The 15,923-nt window shown below is 30.7% G+C and overlaps 1 long non-coding RNA gene across 4 annotated transcripts; it reads left to right on the forward strand.

Moving 5' to 3' along the window:
- The first annotated feature begins 215 nt into the window (after positions 1 to 215).
- Positions 216 to 13,331, forward strand: LOC108454663 (uncharacterized). 4 transcript variants are annotated; one of them, XR_001866755.2, is made up of 5 exons: positions 216 to 557; positions 1,373 to 1,488; positions 1,879 to 2,041; positions 12,125 to 12,509; positions 13,315 to 13,331. It is a non-coding gene; the product is annotated as an uncharacterized LOC108454663 (long non-coding RNA). The 4 variants fall into 4 exon arrangements; XR_001866754.2 differs by lacking the exons at positions 12,125 to 12,509; positions 13,315 to 13,331 and adding an exon at positions 2,489 to 2,929 and having other exon boundaries at positions 222 to 557; XR_008270566.1 differs by lacking the exons at positions 12,125 to 12,509; positions 13,315 to 13,331 and having other exon boundaries at positions 222 to 552; positions 1,879 to 2,313.
- Positions 13,332 to 15,923: the final 2,592 nt, after the last annotated feature.

Below are 15,923 nucleotides of genomic sequence, written 5' to 3' on the forward strand. Positions count from 1 at the left end.
AATAAGATAATAAGGTAAAAAATCTTTTAGTCTCTCTCAATTTGAAATTAAACAAATTGATTCTTTTAAAAAATAGAGAAATTTAATATGTTTCGATTTTAAAAGTAAACAACCAAGAACAATTAATTATAATGTTAATATCTTCTATCAATTATACATAATTTTATTAATATAATAATAAATTTAGCCTTCAATATTTACATATCACGCATAAATAGCGAAACTATTCCAGGATGATTTGGTGATAAGCAGCTATTCATTAGTTTAATTTACCGAATCCTCCATTCGACAGAATTTTATTCATCTCCCATTCCGCCTCCACCCATAATAGCCATTCCCCACCTGATCTAAAGAATAGCAATACAGAGCCTCTACCGAATAAGAAAAAAAACATAACCTCCCATTCTTGCCCTTTACCATTCTCCCTCAGCAAACACCTCAAGCCACCACACCTCAACCTTGTCTCATAGTTCTCGTTTAGTTATTGTTATCCCAGGACCATCATAGACAAAGATCTCGACATTGTAAAAAGCTTCCCCAAAGTTGAGACGAGTAAGGTTATTATTCCCCTCAATCTCACCTCCATTTTGAGAATTTCATCTCTTTGCTTCTCTGCTTGTATTTCACTAGAAGGGACCTGCGAAATAAATGAGTTTTCGAGAAAAATTGGTCGATTGGTTGATCTGATTATTTTAGGGCAATTTAGGGTTAGAAAGCTAGCTTAGTATTTTCGAATTGTTGGGCATTTCTGTTTATTGTAAGGGATTTCAGGTTGCTTGTCTCAATAGTAAGGGATTTCAATTTTAGGTTGGAATTTGTTGTTTGTGGTAAATGGGTTGAAGGGGATTTGGATTTTGAGCTTTGAATCAGTTACAGAGTTTTTGAGCAAGAAAAAGAAAAAGAAAACATAGGCGTGGGAGATGGGGAAATCGTTTTACTAGTAAATTTGCCATTGCTTTGCTTCTTTTTTTTTTTCAATTTTGATTCTGAAATATTGGGCTAGTTACAGTGTAAGCTGAACAAAGCATTTCAGTTGAGAAAACCATTGAAGTTAAATTAAAGAGAAACTCGACATATGTGCTAATACGCTTTGTTTATTTTTGAATCTTAATGCTTAGAGAATCATAAGTTGCATAGATATTTAGCTACTACATCGGGTTTTAGATAAAGATTTAGCTATTCCGCTATGTTTAGTTATGTTTTCAAAAGTTTTTTCTTGTTTTAACATGCCTTTTTCTTTGGCTTTCTTCGTAAGTTTTAGCTTATACTGTTAGAATCTTCAAGAAATTTGATTTTCGTCTGAATAAAATCTGAAGTTATAGTCTAATAATGTATTATCTTGATTATAATATGATTCAAACTTATTACTCAGGCTCGACCTTTGCTTACTGAAGCAATTGAACATCAAGACTTTGATATGTTGGTGGATCCGAGGCTGGAAAAGAACTACGTGGATCACGAAATGTTTCGAATTTGATGTTAATAATGGTAAACAAAGGGCTACAAGATTTAGTTATGTTGCTTACGTTCTCATTATGTATGCAAAAATATTGCAGACTGGATGGCAATCTGTAATGAGAATGAGTGCAAACTTACAGGACCTATTTCTATATGAGGCATTTTTGTATTATAATCATCTTCTTCTGGTGGTTAGTTAAAATTTTATGATATATAAAAAAATTTATGTTATACTAATTTTTTCAATATGAGTGCAATTTTATGTTGTGTGTTTAAGGACTTGTAAGAGATTATTCTCTTTGTTTTGATATCACAGACTACAATGGTATGGCTTTGGGGAATCAATTTATGGGTCTTTTCTTAGTTCATTCCTCTTTGAGGCTATAATTTATGAGACACTTTTTCCCACAATTGTGACAGGTCTCTGGTCATGTGGGATTAGTAGCAATGTATGGTGCAGGCTGTTGGGCATCCTCAAAAGGACCTTTTGGGGCTCCTTTCACAGTTGGTTGTTGTGTTAGCGATGCTGGAGAACACCTAATGAAAAGATTTGCAGCTCGGGAGTGCTGTGTCTCATCGTACTGTAAGATTCTTTTGGATTTATATGCCTAGCATGAATTTGATCCTTTACATGAAGAAAGTTTCAGTTATCCTAAATGGACCTTGTTGAGTTAGGTTGTCTCTACTTGTATCTCTTTCTATTAATACAAAAGTAGTATAATAGGATACAATCTTTTAAAACATTAATTGTCTACTTGATTCAGAGCATGGGTGTTGAAATTGGTAACGGTCTATGCTTGGTGAGACTAGAAGTGATAAATCATATAATAGAAGTTGAATTTGTTCGATCTTAAATTATTTGCTTAAATTCGAAGATTTATTATCTTTGATCCCATTTAGAATATTTAAGGTAAGCTAAAAAGAGAAATGAAGGACACAAGTAAATAATTTTGGCTACCTTTGAAAAATACATTAGATTCATTGCAATTTGCAATACTTGGAGTACTAATAAGGTCATTTTCATGCTTAGTTTATAGGCAGGTCCTGCTTCTGCTTGCATGAAAGTTCTTCGCTCTATTGCTCAAGATAGTAATCAAGCTGATACTGATAAAAGTGCTGGGATTTTAATCGTGCAAGCGGATGCTCCTATTAGGGCGAGATCTCAATTAAACCACAATACATCTTTCGAAAAAAAAAATTATCGGATTAGTTTTTATATGTGAATTTATTGGTTTAGGTTCCAGGAAATCCTCTAAAATTGAAAGCTATAGAAATTGCATCTGCGTATTCATCGTTGTCTTTTGGGATAGGATATTTTGGAAGTGGCATGGAAAGGCCTAAGGTATGATGCTTGCAATTAAAACATGTTTTTAAAGTAGATGGTATATTCATTGATGTAGCAAATTATAAGGTGTGGTTAAGACACTGCATTATTTATGTATGGTTATGAAGTTCCATTTATTTCTGGCAATGCTTTGACAGCCATTAGAGATGATAATTACCTTAACATAGCAACATCTCATCCCTAAAGGCTTCCCCAATCTGAATGGTTCCTCCAAAAGGATAGTTAGCTCAACCAATACATAGCTTTCATCATCATAATTGAAGGTGAAATTAAATGCATTGCCTCTAATGTTTATGCCTTATTCTAATGTTATGAATGGTATTGATCAGTAACCATTCAAGAAAGTGCTTTAAAATTATATTCAACATTATGTGAAGTAGAAGGTTTAACTGAGGATGAGCGCTATAGCTCATTGAATAAAATTCTAGATATTACTTCTAATATTTTGTTTTTATTGTAGAATAATTAAATTATTTATTTCACTAATGATATTTTAGCACATTAAATATGTATTACAGTTTAAAAATAATAAAGCAGATTATATATTATTTTTATAGTATTATATATTATGATTTTTAATTCATATAATAATTATATTAAGAATGTTATTAAATTATATTTTTGTTAAATTATATTTAATAATAATTATACTAAAATATGGTTAAATTATTTATTATTTTTAATAAATTATATTTAACAATAATTTTATTAAAATTTAATAACAATAACAATAATCATCTACCTACAAAATTTTTGCTAAGGATACTTTGGTCATTTAAGTCTTTTTCCTTATATTATTACAACATCTATTCCATTCAACCAAACACAAAAATTCTATTACAGCTCTATTCCATTCCATTCAACTAAACAATTAAATTATTGATTACAGCTCTATTCTATTACAGCCTTATTCTATTACAGTGAACCAAACGTATCCTAAAAATAATTTAATAAATTTAGTTTCAACATTTACACAAATGTTGAGGGATAAAATTGTTAAATTAAGGCAAATTTGACAAAATGTGTAAACTTTGAGGGCTGAATTTATTATATCAAACAAAATAATTTACAATTGATAGAAAACATTAATTGTCTTTAATTGCTCATTTTTGAAATTGATAGTGATTAAATTATTTTGATTTTTTAGAAGGATCAATTTGCTGAATTTTAAAATCAAGAGGAATGAAAGAAACTATTTACCTCGTTATAATATAATTTATTTTATAAAAATAATATTTTTAAATTATTTTCTAACTAAATCAACATCTAATCTCCAATTGATTCTTGATACCAATTTAATCTAGATTTTGTAATCTTAGGGTAATTAAAATATAGTGTATCATACGAATTTTTATCTTTTGTTGAATTATTTAATAAATTTATGTATCAATATAAAACCCTTAATCTAATTTTCTTTTGAAGTTTCAACATCATGTATAAAATAAAAATTATTGAAATATATAATAATTTTTTCTCGTGCAAGTCAAAGAAAAGTATTTTAATTTATTATTATTTTAATTCATATACATTTCTTTTCTCTTCAATTTTTTAGATTAAAATTTACATTAATTATTAATAGTTATATTAATATAAAAATAAATTGAATAATGAAATAATTACATTTAAAAATAAGACAATAAGATAAAAATATATAGAATAACATACTATATATACTAATAATAATTTATATAAAAAAATTGATATCTTCATATGATTAAACTTCTATGGTTCTTAATCTTTAAAAAGCTGATTTAGAAAAGAAAAACAAATTGAAAAGCATAATCAAATTGCATAACTCAAACTAAAAAAACAATTGAAAATAATCCCTACGCTAATTACAAAGATGTTAGTAGAGAAAGTTGGGGTTAAATTTCACAAATCCAAAACATAACTCAATAAATAAAATGGAAATAAAGTTCAAAATTTTCTCAAATTTATTTGAGAGAATTCAATTAGGGGTGAGCGTTTGATCAAATCGAGTAAAAAAATTCAAGTTAATTGAGTTGACAAGTCATATTTTATCATCCTAACTCGATTTAAATTTTTTTTTTAATCGAGTCGAGTAAAATTAAATTCAAGTCGAATTGAATGGAGTAAAATTAAAAATTAAACATGTCAAATTAAAATCTTGTTACAATATAAATAATTCTATATTAGAGCACATAAATTTGAAACCATATATATTTGAAAACTTTTTCAAATAAAAATAATAATATACTTTAGTATAAAAACTTGAATTATTACTTAACTTATATAGGTCCCAAAATTATTATTTACTGAAATTTTTAAAATTTCAACTTTTTTATATATTCTTTAGAAATTTTTTGAAATTGTTATAAATTTTAAAAATATAAATTTTAAAATTTTATAATTATTTTGAATTTTGAAAATTATTTTGAATTTTTTGGTAATTTTTGTTAAGAGAGAGACTAATTTGCTTGTTTTCAAAATTAACAGGGACTAAAGGGGTATTTACACCAATCTGTTGTTCGAATTATTCAAATTGTAAAATTCAACTCAATTCGAACTTAAAACTCGAATTTCTTATTCTAATTAACTCGAATAACTTGAAATTCAAATTTTTTTTTTAAATTTTGCTCATCCTTAATATCAATTTACATAAAAAAAAACTCAAATAATGTGAAATACATGTTACAACACCACACCAAATTGACTAAAAGTTTCAAATTAGGACAATACTGCTAAGAAGCTTCTAGGAATACAAACACCATGAAACTAACATAAATATGAAATTATAATAAAGAGGTAAGCCTACTAACCAGGGGTGAGTATTTGATCAAGTCGAGTCGAATCGAGTAAAAAAATTTCGAGTTAGTTGAGTTGACGGATTCTATTTTAGCAACCGAACTCAATTTGAATTTTTTCGAATCGGATCAAATTGACTCAAAAAATTTCGAGTCAAGTCGAGTCGAGTTAACAAATCCTATTATTTATACTCAATGTTGTATTTACATGAACCGCTTATTCAACTAGTAAACGAAGTACAAAATTATTTAACTATATAAACAATATAATGGTTTTGCCTTTTAACTTAATGAGTAAATATTATCAAAACAACGTAGTTTTGCCTTTTAATTTAATGGTTTTGACTTTTAACTTTAGAAAAGGTAAATGTTTATCAAAACAGCGTAGTTTTGCCTTTTCTTATTCGGATTTTCGGATAACTAGAATTGTGTAATTCATATTTGATTTAAACCGAAAAACTTAATTTTTTATTTGAGTTGATCCAAATAACTTGATTAACTCAAATAATTAGAACTATTTAATTCAAAATTTAAAAAATTTATCGAGTTTTTCGAATCGAATCGGATTTTGCTCACTCTTACTACTAACACCTCCTTTGACACTATCACAACCATATCAGGTGAATTGAGCCAATCCATAACAACATTTTGATGATAGTAAAGTATAAGATTAAATAATAAACCAACATTTTTATCTAATTCTAAAAAGAAATAAATAGAATACAAAAAATGGAATAGAAAAAGTAAATTGATCAATTTTAAAAAATAAAACCTAACATATTATAAACTAAGACCGACTTAAATTAAGAAAGAAATAGTTTGCTAAACATCAAATGTGAAATATTTATATATATGTAACACCCCTTGTCTGACCTAATTGCCAGGTCCGAGTTACAAGATGTTACAGTTGTTGTTGGTAGAGGCAGATATAGGGGGGCTGGCAGGGGCCCTGGCCCCCCCTTAAAATGGAAAATTTCTATTTAGACCTTTGAAATTTTAAAAAAATATTTAAATTAGTAAAGGTAAAATTATGCTTTGGCCCACTCTAAAATTATAAAAATTCAATTTAATCCTTTAAAAATTATAAAGATATAGACTATAAAAAATTAAAATTTTATTGTCTCCCCTAAAAATTTGTTCTGGCTTTGCCCCTGGTTGCTGGAGCAACTACCATCAAATTCACAATAAAACAATAATTTATACATTCTAATATGAGTCAATTGCCTTTAAATTATGATAAACAACCAAATCATAGTCACAATCAAGCTTATGAAAGCTCTTTTGATTACTCGAGCATGAAATAATACCAAATTACAAAGTTTTAAAACTTCAGGGTCGATGTCATGACGTCACTTTCTCCACTTCGTGATGTCGTCAAAATAGTATGTCACGCCGTGACCTCAGGCCACTCGTCATCTTGACGTGACTCACTATTTTGGTTGATGTTGCGACGAGCTAAGTTGCATGTCGGGACATGGACTCTGTTTTTGGTAAAATTTGAGCCATTTGATACCTATTCCAAGCTTTCCATCCAACCTATTCAACATAAGGGTAAGCGTTCAATCAAATCGAATCGAATGAAAAAAATTTCGAGTTAATCGAGTTGACGATTCCTATTTTATCATCCTAACTCGATTTGAATTTTCTTAAATCGAGTCGAGTGAGATGAATTTCGAATTGAATCGAATATATTTGTTCAAGTTAAATTAAAAAAAAAACTATGGGTCCTTGTAGCCATTGCCACCCACCATCATTAGATTTGTTTTCAACTTTCATCCCTTTATAATTTTTTTATTAATCTTTTATATACAGGTTAGTTTGTTTGCTTGCTTAGTTGCTTCAAGCCCTTTTACACAACTAACCTAAAAAAAACAAATATTTACAAGAATGACTCAACTTCAAAAATAGAGATGGGGATGACCTAAAATGAACAGTGGAGGGTGGTGTCGATACCCTTATGGCCGGCACCCAGGTCAATCATTCCCCCATAATTGGTTGCTAATTACTAGGGGGTTTAAAAAATAATTTTTTTGTGTTGGCATTGCAATGGTCGAAACCCGTATGTATTTTTCCCGTATTTTGTAAAATATAGGTATTCTTTGATCTAAATTTTTTTATTAGGTGTTGGCGTACAAGTGGTCGGCACCGTAAAAAAATAATTTTTTTTAGTATTTTTTGGTGCCGGCGCTGTGGTGGCAGACCCCATGTTAGTAAAATTTTTTTTATCCCGTGATTGTAGTAGTCGACACCAGTAAAAAAAATATTTTTTTTAGTATTTTTTGGTGCTGACATTGTGGTGATTGGCACTCATGCCAGTAAAAAAGTTAAATTTTTTTGGTTGTGTGTTTCTAGTGGCCAACACCAATAGGTTATATATACCAGCCATGGATGCATTTTGGGTTTTGATAAAACGTGAAGTGAGATTTTTTTTTTGTTGAGATTGTCCTGTTGAAGAGAAAAAATAAAGAGAAAAAAAATGGGGAGGGGGGAAGAGATTGAATTCTTTTTTCTGTTTGGGAATTGTACCATCAACTGAAGATTTCTATTATGTATTGGCAGTCATGCGTTAATGGGGTTGAATTATATACTTTCACGAGAACTGAAAAAGTTTTGCTGTTAAGGGGCGAAGGTGTCGATTACGGTTTACACAAGTAGGTGGCAATCTTCACGGATTGAACCTTGTATCACGAGAACCCCAAACTTGGGGCACGAGATTCCTGAGGGAGCCATTTGAAGATCGGCTTAGCGTTGCTTGGTCAGAAGCTCGAATAACAGAAGTCGTTGCGATTTTTGTGCAATTAATAATAAAATTAAACAACATTGGTGTATTTGATAGAGGGCGACCAAACCTAATATTACTAAATGCAACAATAGACTTGATTCAAGTAAAAGATGAATTTGCTAGAGTTCAAAATACATTAGCAAATTGTGTAGTTTAATTTATCCAAATTTAGTTAGTATTATTGCACCTAGAGAATTTTCATAAATTATGAAATTAGTTAGGTAAATTTTGTAAAAAAATGACAATAATAAAGGTAAATAAATTTTTGAGTGATTTTTTAATGTAAATATTAGTATGATAACAATGGATGGAGTTGTTTTTAAACACTTTGCTGAATCAAATGAAACCCTAATTTCTTCTCTACTCAAACCTTCTGCTCTCTTTATCTTCAGTCTTTATCTTTCTCAAAGGTAACATTAGTTTTCCTTTATTTTATTTTCTTTCATTTTCTTTTACACAAAATGGTTTGAACAACCACTAGAGGGAGGGGCCAAGGCCAAGTTAATCGTAACATCATCCCCAGAAATCCATTCTTATTTGGAACCCAAGGTCTTAATAATACTACACCGCAAGTAGAGGCTCAAATGTATGACTGTAGCACTATCCAGGACAAAATGAACCAATATTTAGGAGTTCGGGGTATTCAAGACCTAAACTATTCTTATGACTTTCAACGAACCCGTGGATGTCGACTAAGCGATAATTCCATAGGTTTCATATTACCCCTTATTTTGCTGGAGGTCGACTTCCATTTTCCACTCAATCCTTTCTTTTGTACTGTGTTAAATGAATATGGCATTGCACTAGGGCAGTTATTAGCCCTATCTTGGTGGATACTGGTGTTTTTCTATATCGACTATTGCATGCACAACGAGCCACCGATGTTGGGTGTTTTCCAAAAATTATACAAGCTAAATGTGAAAAGACAATGGACTACTACTGGTAGTTCCCATTTCAATGTACGCTTAGGCTGTGAACCCATAATCTAAAACAATATTCCAGATATTCATAAAAGAAAAGACAAATATATAAGAGTTATTAGCAAACTCGAAACTGGGTTTGGTTTTCCAACAAGATGGTCCCTTCCTCTGGAGAGTATCTGTGCGCAATATCAACTAGTAGATTCTCAAATTATTGCGGAATAATATAAGTGATTAAGAATAGGGTGTGTACTTGATTTAATGAAACTTGTTTCCAACAAGAACGTATTTCAATATTCTTTACAATACTTAAGCCCAAATTGTTGCCGACCAAATGATTTTAAAACCTGGTTGGACAATTTCCCTGTGCCTTCTGCTTCTGAGGCTTGGCCTTATAATGCAAATGGTGAATTGGCAATATCTTAGTGGGGCAGAAAAGAAAACCTCCCTTCTATTTTTACAGCATTTCTGGTCTTCCCCTTACATCTGGAACATCATATATAATCCTGTTACAGCTTCCACTTCCTCTTCAAACCAGAGTAACTCTTATGTTGCTGGTGCAGGGTCCTACTCTCTTATGTTGTGGTTTTGGGCCCATTAATTAGATGAATGAGTCCGTAAATATTATTATTTAATATTTATGAGTCAAAAATAGTATTATAAGAAATTTTGATTTGATAATTTATGTTGTTTGAACTAAAGTTTAAGTGCAAGTGGTTTGTTTCGAAAGTCAAGTGGTTTTGAAAAACGAGGTATCAGGACCTCGCTTCCATGAACCAAGCCCATAAATATTTATGGAGTACTATTAGGGTTATATTAAAATTTGGTTAAGAAATTTTAATACTTAGATAGTTAATTAAGTAAAAAGGATTAAATCATAGAAAGTGCAAAAGTCAATCACTATTGTTATTATGGACCAAATGGGTAAGAAATTAATGTTGCATGGTTTTAAATGGTAAATTGGCCATATTAAGTTATAGTGGGCAGTAAGCATTTATTTATTTTGTTATTTTTATTGTAATTTATATGTTATATAAGTTAAATTAATTAACAAGGTTAATAAAATAATAGAAACAAAAGAAAAAGGGCATTCATCTTCTTCATTCTTTCAATTCCTCAACCAAACCACCATTTTGCATCAAGGAAGATTCGGACAAGCAAGGTTCTTGCATGTAACCTTAATTTCCATCTGTTTTTTTTAAATTTTATATTTTTGAGATCGAATAAGCTTAATCTAGCTAGTCCGAGGGTCAATTTATAAAAATGTTAAAAGTTTAGGGACTAGATGTGAATGGTTTAAGTGCTTTGTAGATTTAATTGATAGATTATTAAGTTTGGATGATAAATAGAAGTATTTTGTTAAGTGATTTTTAGTAATTTTAATGTTAAAGGATTAATTTGTTAAAAGAGTAAAATTCATGGGATTTGATGTGAAATTTTGATGAAAAATAGACTATTTATAAATCCTAAGAAAATCGTTTAACATGAGTTCTCTTTTAAAAATGGTAAATTTGCCAGTTATGGGTCTAAGGACTAAATTGAATAAAGGGAAAATAATGTGGTAATTTTGTAAATTTACATTAAAAATTGTTATAGGCTTGAATTAATTATTTTAAGGTATTTGAATTATTTAATTAAATAAATTTATATTATTTAGATCAAGAAACGCTACATGGGTTTCGGACTAGTTGTTAACTCTATTTTAACAACCATTCTAATTTAGGTAAGTTCGTTTAAGGACTAAATTATCATGTAATGTTAATAAATATTTATGTTATAAATAGATTAGATTAGTAGTTGTATAATATTTTGATAAATGGAACAAAATGGGATGTGAATTAATTTGAATGATATAATGTTTTGGTTTGGTTGAGGTACTCAAATGTTAATATGATAAAGTAAATGTATATGTGAAAAGGATATATTGAATGCCAATTAAGGCTTGGATATGTAAAACAGTACCATTTGAGCCATGTGAATTCTTAGGATACAAATTACATGTCATTAGGGATTATACGGTTTCGGGTGCTGGTCTTGAATGTCCTATTGATGGCTGATATCCTGCATTTGTTGTGAATTCTTCACAGCTCGTGTGAGCAGCATCATGTAGCTAACATTTGACCCACAGCTCATGTGAGCAAACCCATTTCACAGCTCATGTAAGCACTATTGAAAAGGAAAGGTTATGATTACATGAAAAGGCACACTATGTGTGAGTATTATCTAGTATCCGATGAAATTATAAATATTTCAACGGATAAGTAAAGTTTAATGGAAAGTTCATGTATAAAAACTTAATGTTCATATGAAATGGAAAGATGGATATGCATATATAAAATGAAAAGGATGAAAATTTATCATGTGACGGATAAAATATGCATGAAATTTATTTCTTAATATATGTAATGTTTCATAGATGTTATGTTTCCTTATTATCTATTAGCTATTTGGACTCAAATGAGAAGAATGTGTAACGGATATATATGTGTTAGTTGATCTATAAAATCTAAATGCATATTAGGTATATGTCACGGTTTACTATGCTATAATATGTATGATATATGAAGTTTGAGATGTGAAAGGTGATAAAAATGAAAGTACATAGTATATGATGAAAATGATTGATAAATTTGAAAAGCTTGATATGTTATATGCCTTATTTGGTTGAATTTACATGTGCATTACTTCACCTACTAATCTTGTGAGGTGTTGTGTTTAGGAAAAGGAAATTTGCCCTAAGACAAAAAAGAATTATTCATGGTTGTTTAATTAATGCATTTGGTAAGTTTAAATTCCTTTATAGAACTTACTAAGCATTAGTTGCTTACATAATTGGTTCTTTCTGTTTCTGTAGGTCATTGGAAAGCTCGGCCGGTTGGAATTGTGTCAGAGCAGATCACACTATCTATCAATCTATTTTGGTAAAGTTCAGTTATTTTGGCAAATGGTTATAAATGGCATGTAATAGGGTTAAAAAGGTTATTCAAGTGTTTTGGCTTGTTTAAGTTGTGCTAATTTGTTATGGTTAGTGATATTAAATGATGGCATGTGAATGATAGGTACAAGTATGAGTGGATGAACTTTATGCATGCTTTATAGATATTAGGTATTATAAGGTATAATGACATGTTTTGGAATGGCTATTTGGCATGGTTGACATAGGCTTAAACTAGAACTTTGAGATGTTGCATAGGTCCAAATTTGGTGTGTGAAATGTGGTGCCTTTGATTGGCATATTGGTAAGTATATGATGAATGATTCTTGACTTGATATGTGTTATTTGTAGTTTAAATGGATGGGTGATAGTTATATGGTGTAGATTTTAAGCTTAGTCCATGTCAATTAGATGAATTTATTTGGATGTATATTTTATGGTACCAATGATGGTACATTGTTTGAATGATGGAAAGGTATTGCATATATGTTGATTTTAGCATGATTTGGTCTCGTTTAAGTGTGCTTTCATTAGGTTAAAAGGTTAGCAAATGGTATGCTTATGGCTCAAGAAAGTATTTTTAGTAAAGTTGTTTTCTTTCAAGGTACATTTTGGTACACATGGCCTGAGACATGGGCTGTCACACGACTATGTGTCACATACAGGCTGTTCGCATGGCTGTGTGTCCTTATTGTTTTTAAATGCAGGTTTCACATGGTTTGGGACACGGTTTATGGCACGACCGTGTCTCAGAAAATATTTAGTTTGTAGATTTGGCACACAGCCCATGACACGGCCGTGTAACCCTATTTCGAATGTCTATACGGTCTGAGCTATGTCACACGGCCTGGACACATGGCTGTGTGACCCCTATTTCACCAATTTTGCATGTTTTGTCTGGAATTTGTGATTTTCTTCGAATAAGTCCTTGATGGTTTCCAAACTATTTTTAGGGCCAATCAAGCTCGATTTAAGGCCCATAAAAGTATTTTTATCATATTCAAAATACGTTATTGAAAATAAATATGTGAATTGCATGTTGATCCATGTTTCGATGATTAAGGTTATGTTTTGAACTGTAATGCTCCGTAACCCTTATTCGATGACAGAGACAGGTTAATGGTGTTACAGAAATCTCTTTTAGTAGGATTGTGGCCATTGAATCTACAATATAAGGTGTGGGATCTAAGTCTTTAATTTGTGTATAATATGTCAGTTTCATTTTTAATTATATATTATTAAAGAACTATTTGAGAGTACACAAAGTACTCTAAGAGGAGTTGAAAAATCATCGAAAGGAAATCCAAGTAAGTGATCTTAATCCTTTAGTTTCATGAAAAGCATGATTTTTGATGTGTTGATGTATGTGATAATAACATGTGTGCAAATCTCATCTCTATGTTATGTGATACATAGTTTAATTGATATGTTGATGATTTAAATATGTGTTATATATATGTATGTGATGAGATCCATGATTTAATATGAAAAATATATTAAAGCATGCTAAAGTGTATAAAAAGCAAATAATATGTGATATAAGAAAATGTGAGCATTTTTACTTGCATATGTGTAAAATAGAAAAATATGTGTTATGTGAGATTATGAGCATGATCATGTGAAAAATGTGAAAAGTAAATTATATGTGTTAAATTTGACAAATGACCATATCACATGCATGGGGTGGGTCTTGTGAAAGGTAGAAGTTATGTGGCAGTTTATCTATGATTATGTGGCTGTTATCGGTAATTATGTTTTGGCTTGTCCACAATGTGTTATGTGGCCATTTATCATCATATATGTGGTGGCTTGTCCACAAATGGTGTGTTATTGGATAGACGGGTTCTGGAAACTCAAAATTGGTAAGTAGCGGAGATGGGAAGGAAATCCTTCAAAATATGCATTGTTGTATAAGCATGGCACGATATATTCATGTATGCGTATTAGTGATGATCTGAGGTTTCTACGAATATGATATAGATGTTAAAATGGACGTGTTTAATTGATGTGTTAATATGTTGATATAATATTTTGTTGATCTTACAATGGGATTGCAGGCTTACCCATCTTAGGTGTATGTTTCAATTAATCCTCGTAACTAGGACTCAAATGTGGATTCTCAGTGATGCTCTCGGATATAATCTTCTCAATAAATTATGGACTTTATACCATTAAGAGATTTTTATGGACTTTGATTTGGGTTGGTTTAATAACTTTATGGGACTTTACTTTTAAATTTTGTACTGTGGCATTGGGATTTTCCTTTTTGGACATGTTTGAATTATTGCATGGATTTTTATGTTGAATATTCAGCTTTTAAATGATCATGAAACATTTTTAAGAATTAATATCACTGCAAATGAGGTTTTTTATTTTAAAAAAATTAAGTTATATTACAAGTATTTTAAATAAAATGAACAAATAATTTTATTTAAAACACATGACATTTTCAAACTGACATGTTTCAAGGACAAATAGATTTCTCTTATGAAAACGTTTTGGCCATCATCATGGTCCATGTAATTGCTTAGATTGGGCCGTAACGTCTGGGCCTGGTTTAAGGGGTTACATTCTAGTACCACCTGTGGAGTTCGCCCACAAAGTAGCCTTTTCAATCTATTTTTTTGATCCTCTATTGATAGAAAATCCTATAAGAGCAATACCTTTAGTTAAATCAATAGTTCCTCATAATACTCTACCACATGGTGCTCTTTCAAGTGAAGTAAAAGGGATTTTACCTTGCGTGATCTATTGGAGTCAATACCAACTTCTGTCTCACTTAGTCCCATTTTTAAGCAGCAATAAAATTCAGTGCCCTAACAGTTAAAAGAGGCTTTTTCCTCTTACATTACTTCCAATCCTAATGAGTTCCCCCTTTCCTTCATGGCAAAGGCGTCACAAGCCTTATCTGTAGAGTATGGACTTTGGAGTTGGGCTCTCCAAAACACCAATGATCAATATAATGATAAAATTGAAAATTTGGAAAAGGCTGTGAAAACTGGCAAGGACTCTATGGCTGAACTATGTCGAGATCATCAAGAGTCTAACAATTTAATTGAAAGACTTGATACTTGAGTCACAGCTTTGAAGGGAAAATATAATGAGGCATAAACTAAGTGCGAACAATAAAAAAAGGAGATCAATTAGCTGAAAGGTAAATAAGCTACTTTGGAGGAACAGCTCAAAGCTTAGGAGGAATGTCACAAAGCAGAGCAGGAAAGTCTACACCTGACCAGTGAAGAGGCCTTTAGAAAATTCCAGGAGGACACCAAAAACAGTCTTAATAAAGCTCTGCCAAAATGAAGGTCCAACCTGATTCTACACACCCAAGTGGCTACAGGTCCTCTTAATCTCAGTCGAGTGGGTTTCAACTGCCTTAACGACATCTCTATTGAGTCACTGAACTTTAATGTTTATCACCCTAATGGTGAAGAATGGGAAACCTTTCAGAGTGAGTAACATTTTTATTCCTATCACACCCGGAGCTGAATATAATGAAGAGGACCCAACAGATGTAGAGTAAAATCTTGAAGAGCATCTTGCAACAAAAGATATCCCTACTGTGCCCATAGATCAGCCCACCAATGGAGATAATTAAATATTTCTTTTGTTTTACCTTGTACTTCTCTTTCTATTATTCTTGTAAAATCTTCCCCAATTGTTAATGAAATCATCAGTTTGTTCCTTTACAATCTTTCTTATCATAGTGTCTTAAACA

This window comes from Gossypium arboreum, chromosome 9 (genome assembly GCF_025698485.1).
Source record: "Gossypium arboreum isolate Shixiya-1 chromosome 9, ASM2569848v2, whole genome shotgun sequence".
NCBI classification, from domain to species: Eukaryota; Viridiplantae; Streptophyta; class Magnoliopsida; order Malvales; family Malvaceae; genus Gossypium; species Gossypium arboreum.